At 43.7% G+C, this 16,828-nt stretch overlaps 1 pseudogene; it reads right to left on the bottom strand.

Moving 5' to 3' along the window:
• Positions 1–6,227: 6,227 nt before the first annotated feature.
• On the bottom strand, positions 6,228–8,086 carry LOC137347029 (nucleolin-like; annotated as a pseudogene).
• Positions 8,087–16,828: the final 8,742 nt, after the last annotated feature.

The following is a 16,828-nucleotide window of genomic DNA, read 5'->3' as shown; positions in this document are numbered from 1 at the left end:
CGGACTGGAAGCTATAGTGGATGATCTACTGGTTTATGGATGCAGAATCTCAATGGAAGAAGCCATTGCTGACCATGATCAAAATCTAGTGTGACTGATAGAGCTCGCCAGATGAACCTGAAGCTGAGCAAGAAAAAATTGCAATTAAAGATGCCGGAAGTCAAGTACATAGGTCATGTACTGACAGCAAAACGCCTTCGCCCAGATCCTGAAAAGGTGAGAGCAGTAGTAGCGGCGATCAACAGATGTAAAAGCAGTGCAACGATTTGTTGGATTCGTCAACTATTTAGCAAAATTCTTGCCCAATTTGTCGTCAGAGTGTGAACCATTACGCCAACTCACTGCCAGGGAGGTGCAGTGGTCTTGGGGCACAGAACAAGAAGCAGTGTTCACTAAAATCAAGCAACTAGTGACGGCAATGCCAGTGCTGAAATACTATGACGTAAAAGATGAAGTTACCCTGCAGTGTGACGTCAGTGAGACAAGACTTGGAGCAACCCTAATGCAGCAAGAACAGCTGGTTGCATTTGCATCCAGGGCGTTAACACAAACAGAACGATGCTACGCTCAGATCGAGAAACAGCCATTGTCTTTGCTTGTGAACATTTTCATAAATACCTATTGGAAGAGACAAAGTGATAGTTGAGTTCGACCACAAGGCACTTCAAGTCATTTTTCTCAAGCCGCTACTATCTGCTCAGAAGGGTCTGCAAAGGATGTTACTCCGGTTACAGAGATATCATGTAGATGTGACATACAAGCAAGGGAAACAGAAGTACATCACTGACATGCTGTCGAGAGCTGCACTCCCTCTGAAGAAAGTAGAGGATGCTACGACAGGGTGTGAAATCTTCCACATCCAACGTGAAGCTACAGCTCGACATGCTCTGGAAGTCACCAACCCAGCAGAGACATTGAATCTGACCAGACAAGCGCCTTGCTCAAATCAAACAAACTACTCAACAAGATCCAACTTTACAATTATTGCAAGTAGTGATGAAAGGATGGCCTGGCAGCATCAAGGACACTCCAGTGGTCACAAGAGCGTATTGGACATACAGCGATGAATTGACAGCCCAAGATGGTATCTTGTATAAAGGAAATTATCCCTAAAGAGTTGAGAGAAGAGATGCTAAAGCTCATCCATGCAAGCCACCAAGGAACTGAGTTGAGTCCAAGGAAGGCAAGGGAAGTGCTCTACTGGCCAAACATGAGCAATGAAGGCGACAGCAGAAATAGCAGGATATATCAGATGAATACGTGGCTGGAGAAATGGTGCAGGGGGGAGCGATTCAGATTTCTGGGATATTGGGACCAGTTCTGGGGAAGATGGGAGCAGTACAAGCTGGACGGGTTGCACCTGGGCAGGACCGGGACCAATTTCCTCGGGGGGTTTTTGCTAGTGCTGTCGGGGAGGGTTTAAACTAGAATCTGAGCAGGGAGACAGAGGAGGGGGAAACAAGGATAGAAATTAAAGACAGAAAGGTAAGAAGAAAATGTGGAAGGCAGAGAAAACAAGAGTGAGAAACAAATGGGGCCATAGTGCAAAATAAAGCTAAGATGACTTACAATGTTAAAAAGACAAGTCTAAAGGCATTATGTCTTAATACACGGAGGATTCGCAATAAGGTAGATAAATTAACAGTGCAAATAGATATAAACAGTTATGATATAGTTGTGATTATGGAGACATGGTGGCAGGGTGACCAAGGATGGGAACTGAAAATCCAGGGGTTTTCAATATTTAGGAAGGACAGGCAAAGAGGGAAAGGAGGAGGGGTAGCATTGTTAGTAAAGGAGGAAATAAATAGTGAGGAAGGATGTTGGCTCGGAAAATTATGATGTGGAATCTGTATGGGTGGAGCTAAGAAACACCAAGGGGCAGAAAACGTTGGTGGGGGTTGTCTCTAGGCCCCAAACAGTAGTGGAGATGTAAGGGATGGCATTAAACAGGAAGTTAGTGACTTTAATCTACATATAGATTGGTCAAACCACATTAGCAATAATACTGTGGAGGAGGATTTCCTGGAGTGTGTACGTGATGGTTTTTTTAGACCAATACGTTGAGGAACCAACTAGAGAACAGGCTATTCTAGACTGGGTATTGTGCAATGAAAAATGATTAATTAACAATTTTGATTTGCGGGGTCCCTTGTGGAGGAGTGACCATATCATGACAGAATTCTTCATTAAGATGGAGAGTGAAGTAGTTGAATCCGAAACTAGGGTCCTGAATCTAAATAAAAGAAACTACGGAGGTATGAGGTGCGAGTTGGCTATGGTAGATTGGGGAACGTTACTAAAAGGGTTGATGGTGGATAGGCAATGGATAATACTTAAAGAACGTGTGCATGAATTACAACTCTATGACTATGACTCTAATTATTCATTCCTGTCTGGCTCAAAAATAAAACTGGAAAGGTGGCTCAACCGTGGCTTACAAAAGAAGTTAGGGATAGTATTAGATCCAGAGAGGAAGCATATAAAATTTCCAGAAAAAGCAGCAAGTCTGAGGATTGGGAGCAGTTTAGAATTCAGCAAAGGAGGACAAAGAGGTTAATTAAGCGGGGGGAAATAGAGTATGAGAGTAAACTTGCGGGGAACATAAAAACTGACTGTAAAAGCTTCTATAAATATGTGAAGAGGAAAAGATTAGTGAAGACAAATGTACATCCCTTACAGTCAGAAACAGGGAAAATTATAATGGGGAACAAAGAAATGGTAGAACAATTAAACGCATGCTTTGGTTCTGACACAAATAACCTCCAAGAAATGTTAGGGAACCAAGGGTCTAATGAGAGGTAGGAACTGAAGGAAATCAGTATTAGTAAAAAAATAGTGCTCGGGAAATTAATGGGGTTAAAGGCTGACAAATCTCCGGGGTCTGATAATCTACATCCCAGAGTACTAAAGGAAGTGGCCCTGGGAATAGTGGATGCATTGGTGGTCGTCATCCAAAATTCTATAGACTTTGGAACAGTTCCTACAGATTGGAGGGTGGCAAATGTAACCCCACTATTTAAAAAAGGAGGGAGAGAAAAAAACAGGGAATTACAGACCAGTTAGCGTTATATCAGTAGTGGGGAAAATGCTAGAGTCTATTATTTATTTATTTATTTAGAGATACAGCACTGAAACAGGCCCTTTGGCCCACCGAGTCTGTGCCGACCAATAACCACCCATTTATACTAAACCTACATTAATCCCATATTCCTACCACATCCCCACCTTCCCTAAATTCCCCTACCACCTACCTATTCTAGGGGCAATTTATAATAGCCAATTTACCTATCAACCTGCAAAAGTCTTTGGCTGTGGGAGGAAACCGGAGCACCCGGCCAATGGATGTGGTTTATTTGGACTTTCAGAAGGCTTTTGATAAGGTCCCACATAAGATGCTAGTGTGCAAAATTAAAACACATGGGATTGGGGGTAATCTACTGGCATGGATTGAGAATTGGTTGACAGACAGGAAACAGAGAGTAGGTGGCAGGCAGTGACGAATGGGGTGCCGCAGGGATCAGTACTTGGCCCCCAGCTATTCACAATATATATTAATGACTTGGGTGAGGGAACTAAATGTGACCTTTTCAAGTTTGCAGACGACACAAACTGGGGGGGAATGTGAGTTGTAAGGAGGATGCAAAGAGGCTCCAATGTGATTTGGACAAGTTGGATGAGTGGGCAAATGCATGGCAGATGCAGTTTAACATGGATAAATGTGAGGTTATCCACTTTGGTTGTAAAAACAGAAAGGCAAGTTATTATCTGATTGGTAATAAATGGGGAAACGTGGAGGGGCAACGAGCCCTTGTACACCAGTCGCTCAAAGCAAGCATTCAGGTGCAGCAAGCAGTTAGGAAGGCGAATGGTATGTTGGCCTTCATTGCAAGAGGATTTGAGTACAGGAGCAAGGATGTCTTACTGCAGTTATACAGGGCCTTGGTGAGACCACATCTGGAGTATGTTTGCAGTTTTGGTCTCCTTATCTGAGGAAGGACGTTCTTGCCATGGCAGGAGTGCAAAGAAGATTTACTGGGCTGATTCCTGGGATAGCAGGATTGATGTATGAGGAGAGATTTGGTCAACCAGGCCTAAACCAGAGAGTTTAGAAGAATGAGAGGGGATCTAGAAACCTATAAAATCCTAATGGGACTAGACAAGCTAGATGCAGGGAGGATGTTCCCGATGGCTGGGGAGTCCAGAACCAGAGGTCACAGTCTCAGGATATGGGGTATGCCATTTAGAACCAAGATGAAGAGAAATTTCTTCACTCGGAGGGTGGTGAACCTGTGGAATTCTCTACCACAGAAGGCAGTGGAGGCCAAGTCATTAAATATTTTCAAGAAGGAGTTAGATATATTTCTTAATGCCAAAGAGATCAAGGGATATGGGGAGAAAGCGGGAACAGGGTACTGAATTAGATGATCCATCATGATCTGTTTTGAATGGCGAAGCAGGCCCGAAGGGCCGAATGGCCTACTTCTGCTCCTATTTTCTATGTTTCTATGAAATCAAGGACCACATCAGCCAGTGCAACGAGTACCAAGCTAAACAAGCTAAAGAGCCGCTGATGACACATGACATCCCAGACAGGCTTTGGATGAACCTGGGAGTAGACCACCTCACTCTCACAGGAACTGATTATCTCATCACCGTAGATTACCATTCTGATTACAGGGAGATAGACCAGATGACTGGTGAGATTATAGAATGCCTGAAAGCACACTTCGGTTGGTATGACATTCCAGACATTGTGATGACTGACAATGACACTTAGTACACGAGTGAAGAATTCAGCCACTTCATAAAGGATTGGGAAATTCAACACCAGACAGCATCTCCACATTATCCCCAGTCTAATGGAAAGGCTGAGGCGGCAATGAAAATCGCCAAAGGAATCATAAAGAAATCGAGCAAATCTGGCATAGATGTATACAAGGCAATCCTCGAGTGGAGAAACACACCTACTGAAAGCATGGAAAGTAGTCCAGTACAAAGACTAATGTCACACCACACCCAAACTACTTTTCCAATAACTAAAGAGCTACTGAAGCCAGAAGTAGTGACAGGCTTGAGTGACAAAATCAAGGTGAAATGGCAGAAAGCCAAATTTCACTTTGACAAAACTGCCAAACCATTACCAGAATTGAGGATTGGAGAGCCAGTCAGGGTACAAACCTTCCATGCTCTCAACAAGAGTCAGCCTGCATAGAGCAGTTGTCACCTCGATCATATGCGGTGGAAGTGAACGACCAGATATACCGTCGCAACTGCAGACACATACACACAACTGGAGAAGCTGTTCCATCACAGCAGGAAGATAAGAACTCACCAATTGCACAGACCACAGAACAACCATCAGCCCCAGCGTTCCACAGCACTCCAACAACGGAAATGGAACAACAGTTACTACGGCAACAAGTGACAAGGGAACGACACTCGCCGGAGAAGGAAAATCAACCAGATGAACAACCAACGACAACGCGCATGCACAATTTAATGACTGTGTGCAATGCATGTGCAGAGACTAACAAGAATGACGAACTATTAATACATGAGAACAGTTGTGTGCATAGTGGATAACTTGGGCAACTCACAGTGTAAATAGTGATGCATGCAACTTTTTTTTGCTTTCTTTTGTATGAAAAGGGGGATGTTTGGATAGAAATGCAATACTGTACCAATGTGCCTCCTGGCTTGCCATAGTCATGTGACCTCTGCCATGAGGCATTCTGACTGCAGGCAGCCATTACAGTCAGTTTCATTAAAGACAGAATACACACCAGACTGGTCTCCTGTGAGTTCACAACATAATGCATGTTCTATGTGGTGCATAAAATGGCTACTGCCAAAAGCCTTTATTTACATATCATGACATCAGAGGTCACATGTATAACAAGCCAAAGTATATGATAGTATTTATCCAAACATCCCCCTTTCATAAAAAATTGCATTTACATTGCAATTTTAAAATATCACAGGGACCAGTACATTTGCACATTGGTAAAACACAATACTTCAGACATTTGACAGAACCCACAAATGTGCACCAATAATTTCTTCCTTTACTTAATTGTAAGTCCATTCAGAACCTAGGGAGCTCTCACAAGACTCCAAGCTAGATAGCCATCCACGCAGAACTCTGGAACGTCCAATTCTGAGGCAAAGCAACAGAGGCTCTGACTGAACACAAAGTGGTAAAGTGATCTTATTAGCCTTTTTAATCAAACTTGATTTTCTTTCCACCTCTGAATCCTCCAAATCCACCTTATCCTCTTCTGGCTCTTCCAAAGCTTCGCTGGCTTCAGTCTAGCAAAGTCAAGTCTAATTCTGCATCCATCAATTTCTCCATCTTCCATCATTTCCTTAGCTGATTTAGCATCTTATTCCGATGGGAAATCCACAAAGCCAAAACCTTTTGTCTTCCAGATTCTCTGTCGATTGCAATTCTAGCACTCTCAACTCCTTCAAAGGCTTCTTTTAAAGGTTCTTCAGTTGTGTCATCAGAAGAGCCGTGAACAAACAATGTCTTGCTGGGGCCATCATCATATCTGTGCCCTTGGTTGCTGAAGTCCAAGCTCACAATTTCTCCCTTCAATTTCAATGTTGCAGTGATTCTCAAGGGCTTCTTTAGCATCCTCAATAAATTCTAGTTTAACAAATGCAAATCCTTTGATCTACATTCTTTTCTGGTACTTTGTTCAATGATACTTTTTTAAAAATGCTCTGAAGAGTTTCGTCTGTTGCAGAATAGGCCAAGTTATTTACAATGAGTGTATCAGAATCTGGTTGTGTTTGTCGATCCTTTACAATTAACATGCTCTTTTCGCCAGTGAACTCAGTAACGATGGCCCTGCCTTCAACTTAAGTGCCTTGTTTCTGTTCCAATGCAGTATCTGCAGCTGCTTCATTTTCAAATTCAATAGATACAATGCCCTGAGTAAATGAACTATCACGAAAAGCAGGAATTCTAATGTCAATAGCATCCTCAAAAATCTCTTTGAGGTCATCCTGAGTTATCATGAATGGGAGATTTTTGACAAATAATGTCCTGCAGTCCCTTTCTCTTTTACTATCTGCATTGTTTTCCTTACTGCGTGCTTTGTCAAGTTTGTCTGCAAGACCCAGTACATTGTTTCCAATGAATTCCAATGTCTTTTCCAGTTGTTCTTCAGTTTCAAAGTCTATGTAACTGAATTTCCTGCTCGATCCAATTCAGACATCTGTGACTGAAAATTTATTTTTGGTGACGAAGCTGTTCAGGGCTTTCTTTAGTCCCTCAAAGCTTTTTCAGATTTCAATTTTCCAACAAATGGCAAAAAAGGGATGCATCATTTTCAGTCTTATGCTACTGCTCCTCTTTTTTTCTGTTTTCAACTTTCTTTGGCACAAGTATCTCACCTTCTTTCTTTGCTTTTTTAGTCACAGCTGCTGCAAGCTTGGGAACACATTTCTCTTCTGGAACATGGAGGGTTACCAGTCCAAGCTATTGATCTGTTTCAGCCGAGATGAGGAGTGTTTTCTTAGCATCCACTATCTGAAACTTGTTGTGGCCTCAGTAGAGACCGTTAACATTAAAACAAGAGATATGAACTTCCCAGTGACCGATTAAAGAATCATACAAGATTTCACACTTAAAGACTTTTACTATAACAACTACTCTAAAAGTCAGCATTAACTAAACAGTACTTAAGTAGATAGCTAATACAGTAAGTTACAGAAAAAGTTATTACCCATTAACTTATTAACACACTCAAAACCCCCACATCACATTTCTACGTTGCACAGAGTTCTCAGCAAAAAGGTATCCCTGTGGTTAAAAATCCCAAACTCCTCGCAGCTGCAATGGGTTGAATTAAAGGCCGACTCAGGTTGGGAAAAAAAATCTGACCCAAACCCGACTGAACCACAGCGGACCCGAGCCCAACCCAGCCCGAGTCCCTCCAATTTTGCCCTGAGCCCTATCCGACCCGACCCGAGCCCGACCCCGACTTGACCTGACCGGAGCCCGACCGACCATCCCTTTACTTACCTTCTGACTCGGAATGTCCAGGAAGCTGCAGAGCATGCGTGATGACGTCATAGTGACGTCACTTGCTCACTGCACAGGCTCAGTTTCATCCCGAACTCCCAGCTCAGGTAAGTTTTTTAATTTCAATACTTACCGGCAGAGCACTTACCATGTGTGTCCAGCCCGACCTGACCCGAGCCTGACCCAGACTCGGCCCGAACTGAACTGAGCCCGAAAGCCGGACCCAGAAGAGGGGCCCCACCCGACCCGAACCCGACACGTCGTCGGGTCCCATCGGGTTCGGGTCGGGTAGCAGGCCTTTAGGTTGAATCTCCCAGTGTCCTCCACAAAGACAATGTCCTCTTCACTTACTTCTTCCGAGTACATTCGACAGGACATCTGTTAATAAGGCAATCTCTGGTGACTCATTTGGTCTTTTCTCCCCTGCAAACCTTGAGCCTTCGAACCGGGTTCAAATCTCAGCAGCTTTTTGCTGTACCAGTGATCTGAGAGCAGCTGTTTCCTCCAAAAATAGCCCACTGGTCTCTCTTGCTCTCTCTCTCTCTTCTTTTATGTTGCACAACTGATTGTTAGTCTTCACTTCTTTCTTTCAGACTCCAGACCTAAGGAAGTCTGTTGAATCTACCCAGATCAAAAGTCAATAGTTGTTTGCCATTGAAAATTCTCAGAGCCCATAAGCCTGACCATGGCAAAACCACCTGGCCATTCCTTTGTTTCCAGGTGTTAAAAATTGTAACTCAAACTTGCATTTTGGAGCCCCTGGCACCCTGATTACAATCTGTAATTTTGGGAGCGTGAAACCCATTGTCCTTTAGGTATTACAAACTTGCACTTTGCTCTCTTTGATCTGGGTTCCTTGTTCTCTTGGTAACCAAGACCCCTGGCTTGACTCTGGGCAGATTTTGTATACGGTCACATGTTTCCTCTAAATGCCTATTTTGCACAGCATTAAAGGTCACAGTTTTTAAAACATAACTGTACTACAAAGTCCAGCATTCATAACAAACTGAAGTTCTTCTTTCTTCCCATTGCATTGGACTCTCAGTTTAGGTTGCCTCTTTAGTGACTGTTAATTGTATATCAATTGTGTTTAATTATAGGCAGGTAGAGGTTGTTAATTGGGGTCTTACTTGAACAAATATAAGGAGGCACTTATTGAGATTGGTGTAAAATAAAAACAAGAAATGCTGGAAATGCCCAGCAGGTCTGGCAGCATCTGTGGAGAGAGAAGCAGAGTTAACGTTTCAGGTCAGTGACCCTTCATCAGAACTGGCAAATGTTAGAACTGTAACCGGTTTTAAGCAAATAAAGTGGGGTGGGCAAAAGATAACAAAAGGCAAGGCCTTGATAGGACAGAGGGCTACAGATAATAACTGACCAGAAGGTCATGGAGCAAAGGCAAATGGTATGTTAATAGTGTGCTGAAAGACAAAGCGTTAGTGCAGAGAGGGTGGCACAGTGGCGCAGTGGTTAGCACCGCAGCCTCACAGCTCCAGGGACCCAGGTTCGATTCTGGGTACTGCCTGTGCGGAGTTTGCAAGTTCTCCCCGTGTCTGCGTGGGTTTTCGCCGGGTGCTCCGGTTTCCTCCCACATCCAAAGACTTGCAGGTGATAGGTAAATTGGCTGTTGTAAATTGCCCCAAGTGTAGCGAGGTGATAGGGAATATGGGATTACTGGAGGGTTAGTATAAATGGGTGGTTGTTGGTCGGCACAGACTTGGTGGGCCGAAGGGCCTGTTTCAGTGCTGTATCTCTAAATAAATTTTAAAAATTGACAGAAATATGAACAGCCCTGGTCAAAAGCACAAACATGAAAAAAAAACAATAGGGAGGCACATGGTAAAAAAAAATGAATGATGAAACAAACTGAAATAAAATAAACAAATAAAAAAGAAAAAAGAACTAAAAATAAAAAGGTTGGCCTGTCATGCTCTGAAATTATTGAACTCAGCCCAATGTCTCATGTTCAGTCTCATGTCTAATTGATAAATCCAATGCTGTTCCTCGAGCTTGCATTGATGTTCACTGGAACACTGCAGCAAGCCCAGGATAGATATGTGGGCATGAGAGCAGAGGGTGGGTGTTGAAATGGCAAGCAACAGGAAGCTCGGGATCATGCTTTCGGTCTGAGCAGAGGTGTTCTGCAAAGCGGTCACTCAATCTGCATGTGGTCTCCACAGTGTAGAGGAGACCACATTGTGGTTTCCAGCATCTGCAGTATTTTGCTTTTATATTATTGAGATTGGTGGTCGGTTTAGATAAGGAGCTATATGTTGTAATCTTTACTCTAAATAAATGTAAAACTGAGTAAAGATTGGATCCAGATTCATCATTCAACATCTTGTTTTATGGAGTATAACAGTAAGCATCGGTCCTTCATGGAGCCTCAACATTCCATCATGGAACTTCGACTTTACCTTTGACCATTTCATTGTCGGGTCACTGTCGTGTATTGTTTATTTGAGGTCACCAGACTTGCTTGTTGTAGCATGCACAGGGTGCCACTAGAGGGAGTCGATAATAAAGTTTCCATTCACAGCAGTAATCCAGAAGGTAGTGTGATGAGTTTCTTCCAAAGATTTACAATAGCTGACCTACAAAGTGAGACCTTACAATGACAACAAGGATGGAAATTGCATTTACTTTATAGCCAGGTATAATTCACAATGCTTTTAGTCATGAATTCCAGGTAATGCAATCTGTCAAATATGGGCAATGATGGGGTTTGTGCACAGCAGGCCTTGTATCTTTGTGCAGCAATGCAGGACAGCCATCTTGTCTCATTCACCTATGCAGGGGTAGTTTGGTCTGCTTAAACCTTAGAGAAGAATATATTGCAGGATTGTAGCATCCCACGAAATGTGTATTTGCTTCTTACATAGAAACAAAGAAAATAGGAGCAGGTGTAGGCTATTTGGCCCTTCAAGCCTGCTGCACCATTCATTATGATGATCATGGCTGGTCATCCAACTCAGTAGCCTGTTCCAGCTTTCTCCCCAAAGCCTTTGATCCCTTTAGATCCAAGAGCTAAATCTAACTCCTTTTTGAAAACATACAATGTTTTGGCCTCAACTGCTTTCTGTGGTAGTGAATTCCACAGGCTCACCACTCTCTGGGTGAAGAGATTTCTCCTCATTTTAGTCCTGAAAGGTTTACCCCATATCCTTAGACTATGACCCCTGGTTCTGGACTCCCCCACCATCGGGAACATCCTTCCTGCATCTACCCTGTCAAGTCCTGTTAGAATTTTATAGGTTTCTATAAGGTCCCCCCTCACTCTTCTGAACTCCAGCGAATATAATCCTAACCGACTCAATCTTTCCTCATACGTCAGTCCCACTATTCCAGGAATCAGTCTGGTAAACCTTCGCTGCACTCCCTCCATAGCAAGAACATCCTTCCTCAGATAAGGAGACCAAAACTGCACACAATATTCCAAGTGTGGCCTCACCAAGGCCCTGTATAATTGCAGCAAGACATCCCTGCTCCTGTACTCGAATCCTCTCGCTATGAAGGCCAACATACCATTTGCCTTTTTTACTACCTGTTGCACCTGCATGCTTACCTTCAGCAACTGGTGTACGAGAACACCCAGGTCTCGCTGCATATTCCCCTCTCTCAGTTTATAGCCATTCAGATAATAATCTGCCTTCCTGTTTTTGCTACCAAAGTAGATAATCTCACATTTATCCACATTATACTGCATCTGCCATGCATTAGCCCACTCACTCAACTTGTCCAAATCACCCTGAAGCCTCTCTGCATCCGCCTCACAACTCGCCCTCCCACCCAGTTTTGTGTCATCTGCAAATTTGGAGATATTACATTTAGTTCCCTCATCTAAATCATTAATGTACATTGTGAATATCTGGGGTCCTAGCACCGATCCCTGAGGTACCCCACTAGAAACTGCCAGCCATTCAGAAAAAGACCCACTTATCCCTACTCTTTGTTTCCTGTCCTCCATCCCAATTTTCTATCCATCGCAATACACTACCCCCAATCCCATGCGCTTTAATTTTACATGCTAATCTCTTAAGTGGGACTTTGTCGAAAGCCTTCTGAAAGTCTAATAAACCACATCCACTGGCTCGCCCTCATCAACTCAACTAGTTACATCCTCGAAGAATTCTAGTAGATTTGTCAAGCAGGATTTCCCTTTCGTAAATCCATGCTGACTCTGCCCGATTCTACCACTGTTCTCTAAGTGCTCTGCTATAAAATCTTTGATAATGGACTCTGGAATTTTCCCCACTACCGACGTCAGGCTGACTGGTCTATAATTCCCTGCTTTCTCTCTACCTCCCTTTTTAAATAGTGGGGTTACATTAGCTACCCTCCAATCTGTAGGAACTGTTCCAGAGTCGAGAGAATCTTGGAAGATGACCACCAATGCATCCACTATTTCTAGGGCCGCTTCTTTAAGTACTCTGGGATGCAGACCATCAGGTCCTGGGGATTTATCGGCCTTCAATCCCATCAATTTCCCCAACACCATTTCTCTACTAATACTGATTTCCTTCAGTTCCTCTCTCTCACCAAGCCCTGTGTTCCCCAACATTTCTGGTATGATATTTGTGTCCTCCTTTGTGAAGACAAAACCAAAGTATGCATTTAGTTGGTCAGCCATTTCTTTATTCCCCATAATAAATTCCCCTGTTTCTGACTGTAAGGGACCTACATTTGTCTTCACCAATCCTTTTCTCTTCACATATCTATAGAAACTTTTACAGTCAGTTTTTATGTTCCCCGCAAGCTTGCCCTCGTACTCTATTTTCCCCTTCTTAATCAATCCCTTGGTCCTCCTTTGCTGAATTCTAAACTGCGCCCAATCCTCAGATCTGTTGTTTTTCCTGGCAAATTTATATGCCTCTTCCTTGGATCTAATGCTATCCCTAATTTCCCTTGTAAGCCATGGTTTGGCTACCTTTCCCGTTTTACTTTTGCGCCAGACAGGGATAAACAATTGTTGCAGTTCAGCCGTGCGTTCTTTAAATGTTCGCCATTGCCTATCCACCGTCATCCTTTAAGTAACTTTTCCCAATCCGTCATGGCCAACTCGTGCCTCATACCTTCATAGTTTCCTTTACTAAGATTCAGGACCCTTGTCTCAGAATCAACTATGTCACTCTCCATCTTGATAAAGAATTCTATCATATTATGGTCGCTTGTCACCAAGGGGTCTTGCACAACCAGATTGTCAATTATTCCTCTCTCATTACACAATACCCAGTCTAATATGGCCTGTTCTCTAGTTGGTTCCTCAACATATTGGTCCAGAAAACCATCCCATATACATTCCAAGAATTCCTCCTCTATGGTATTGTGACTAATTTGATTTGTCCAATCTATATGCAGATTAAAGTCACCCATAATTACAGATGTTCCTTTATCGCATGCATCTCTAATTTCCTGTTTAATGCTATTCCCAACATCACCACTACAGTTTGGGGGTCTATAAACAATGCCCACTAATGTTTTTTGCTCCTTAGTGTTTCTCAGCTCTACCCATACAGATTCCACATCGTCAGAGCTAATATCTTTCCTCACTATTGTGTTAATTTCCTCTTTAACCCGCAATGCAACTCCACCACCTTTTGCTTTTTGTCTGTCCTTCCTAAATACTGAATATCCCTGGATGTTCATTTCCCATGCTTGGTCACCTTGCAGCCATGTCTCTGTAATCCCGACTATATCATACCCATTTACATCTGTTTGCGCGATTAATTCATCCACTTTATTGCGAATGCTCTGTGCATTAAGGCACAAAGCCTTAAGGCTTGTCTTTTTAACATTACTTGTCCTCTTCCCACTATTTTTCACTGTGGTCCTGTTTGATTCTGGCCCTTGATTTCTCTGCCTATCACTTTTCTTATTCCCCTTACTGTCTTTTGTTCTTGTCTTTGATCCCCCTCCTCTGACTCCTTGCAAAGGTTCCCATCCCCCTGCCATTTTAGTTTAAACCCTCCCCAACCACTCTAGCAAATACTACCCCTAGGACATCAGTCCCAGTCCTGCCCAGGTGTAACCCGTCCAGTATGTACTGGTCCCACCTCCCTCAGAACCGGTCCCAATGCCCCAGGAATCAAAACCCTCTCCCTCACACCAGTTTTTCAGCCACGTATTCATCCAATATATCCTGCTATTTCTACTCTGACTCGCATGTGGCACTGGTAGTAATCCTGAGATCACTACCTTTGAGGTCCTACTTTTCAACTTACTTCCTAGCTCCCTATATTCTGCTTTTAGGACCTCATCCTTTTTTTTACGTATGTCGTTTGTACCAATGTGTACCACAACCATTGGCTGTTCACTCTCCCCGTTCAGAATGTCCTGTAACCGCTCTGAGACATCCTTGACCCTAGCACCAGGAGGCAACATACCATCCTGGAGACTCTTTTGTGGCCACAGAAATGCCTATCTATTCCGCTTACAATTGAGTCCCCTATAACTATTGCATTCCCACACTTTTTACTACTCCCCTGTGCAGCAGAGCCAACTGTGGTGCAACGAATTGGGCTTTTGCTGCTTTCCCCTGAGAGGCCATTCCCCCCAACAGTATCCAAAGCAGTATATCTGTTTTGCAGGGGAATAGCCACAGGAGATTCCTGCACTGCCTGCCTCGTCCTCTTGCTCTGCCTGGTGGTCACCCATTCCCCTCCTGCCTGTGGGGTCTGAGCCTGCGGTGTGACCACCTCTCTATACGTGCTATCCACGATACTCTTCCACCTGCCATTATTACTTTTGATGATGTTTGTGTGATTGTGCCTGTGGAACGCTATCCTGAATCTTTGATCACACACTAGCACTGCACTGACGATCAAGATGGTGATGGCAATGCATTTTGATGTGAACTCTGAACATCTCAGCAAAAAATGCACTACCAACGTCCTTCACGCCAAGAACAATGCAATATACAGAACAATTATTTTCTGACGAACCAAGCAAAAAACAAATGAGACAATTGATCAATATTGCACATGATTGAGACAACTGGCAACCAAATGGGACTTTGTTTTATTCGTTTGTGGGATGTGGATGTCGCTGGCTATTGCCCATCTCTAATTGCCCTTGACAAGGTGGTGGTGAGCTGCCTTCTTGATTCGCTACAGTCCTTAGGATGTAGGTACGCCGACACTGCTGTTAGGAAGGGAGTTCGAGGATTTTGATTGAGCGAAAGTGAAGGAACAGCGATATAGTTCCAAGTCAGGATGATGTGTGGCTTGGAGGGGAACTTTCAGGTGGTGGTGTTCCCATGCATCTGCTGCCCTTGTCCTTCGAGGTGGTAGAGATCATGGGTTTAGAAGGTGCTGTCGAAGGAGTCTTGGTGCGTTGCTGCTGTCCATCTTGTAGATGTTACACACTGCTGCCACTGTGCATTGGTGGTGGAGGGAATGAATGTTGAAGTTTGTGGATGGGGTGCCAATTAAGTGGGCTGCTTTGTCCTGGATGGTGTCAAGTTTCTTGAGTGTTGTTGGAGCTGGACGCAACCAGGCAAGTGGAGAATATTCCATCACACTCCTGACTTGTGCCTTGTAGATGGTGAGCAGCCATTGGGGAGTCAGGACATGAGTTACTTGCCTCAGAATTCCTAGCCTCTGACCTGCTCTTGTAGCCAGGGTATTTATGTGGCTGATTCAGTTCAGTTTCTGGTCAAGGTAACCCCCTGGATGTTGATAATAGGAGATTCAGAGATGGTAATGCCATTGAACATCAAGTGAAGATGGTTAGATTCTCTCATGTTTGAGATGGTCATTGCCTGACACTTGTGTGGCGTAAATGTTACTTGCCATTTATCAGCTCAAGCCTGATTGTTGTCCACGTATTGTTGCATTTCTAAACGGACTGCTTTAGCATCTGAGGAGTCACAAATGGTGCTGAACATTGTGCAATCATCAGCGAACATCCCCACTCTGACCTTATGATGGAGGGAAAGTCACTGATGAAGCAGCTGAAGATGGTTGGGCCTAGGACATTACCCTCAGGAACTCTTGCAGTGATGTCCTGAGACTGAGATGATTGACCTCCAACAACCACAACCATCTTCCTTTGTGCTAGATATGACTCCAATCAGTGGAGAGCTTTCTCCCTGATTCCCATTGACTCCAGTTTTGTTAGGGCTCCTTGATGTCATACTCAGTCAAATGCTGCCTTGATGTCAAGGGCAATCATTCTTACCTCACCTCTTGAGTTCAGCTCTTTTGTCCATGTTTGGACCAAGGTTGTAACGAGGTCAGGAGCTGAGTGGCCCTGGCGGAACCCAAACTGAGCATCAGTGAACATGTTGTAGAAACATAGAAACATAGAAAATAGATGCAGGAGTAGGCCATTCAGCCCTTTGGGCCTGCTCCGTCATTCAAAAAAGATCATGGCTGATCATCTAATTCAGTACCCTGTTCCCGCTTTCTCCCCATATCCCTTGATCCCTTTGGAATTAAGAAATATATCTATCTCCTTCCTGAATATATTTAACGACTTGGCCTCCACTGCCTTCTGCGGTAGAGAATTCCACAAGTTCACCACCCTCTGAATGAAGAAATTTCTCCTAATCTCGGTTCTAAATGGTATACCCTGTATCCTGAGACTGTGACTCCTGGTTGATGAGCAAGTGCCACTTGATAGCACTGTCAACGACCCCTTCCGTCACTTTGCTGATAATCAAGAGTAGACCGATAGCGCAGTAATTGGCCAGGTTGGATTTGTCCTGCTTTTTATGCACATGACATACCTGGGCCATTTGCCACATTGCCGGGTAGATGCCAGTGTTGTAGCTGTACTGGAACAGCTTGGTTA

This window comes from Heterodontus francisci, chromosome 31, assembly GCF_036365525.1.
Source record: "Heterodontus francisci isolate sHetFra1 chromosome 31, sHetFra1.hap1, whole genome shotgun sequence".
NCBI lineage: Eukaryota > Metazoa > Chordata > Chondrichthyes > Heterodontiformes > Heterodontidae > Heterodontus > Heterodontus francisci.
The sequence above is the reverse complement of the archived record's forward strand: the minus strand, read 5'-3'. Positions and strand labels throughout refer to the sequence as shown.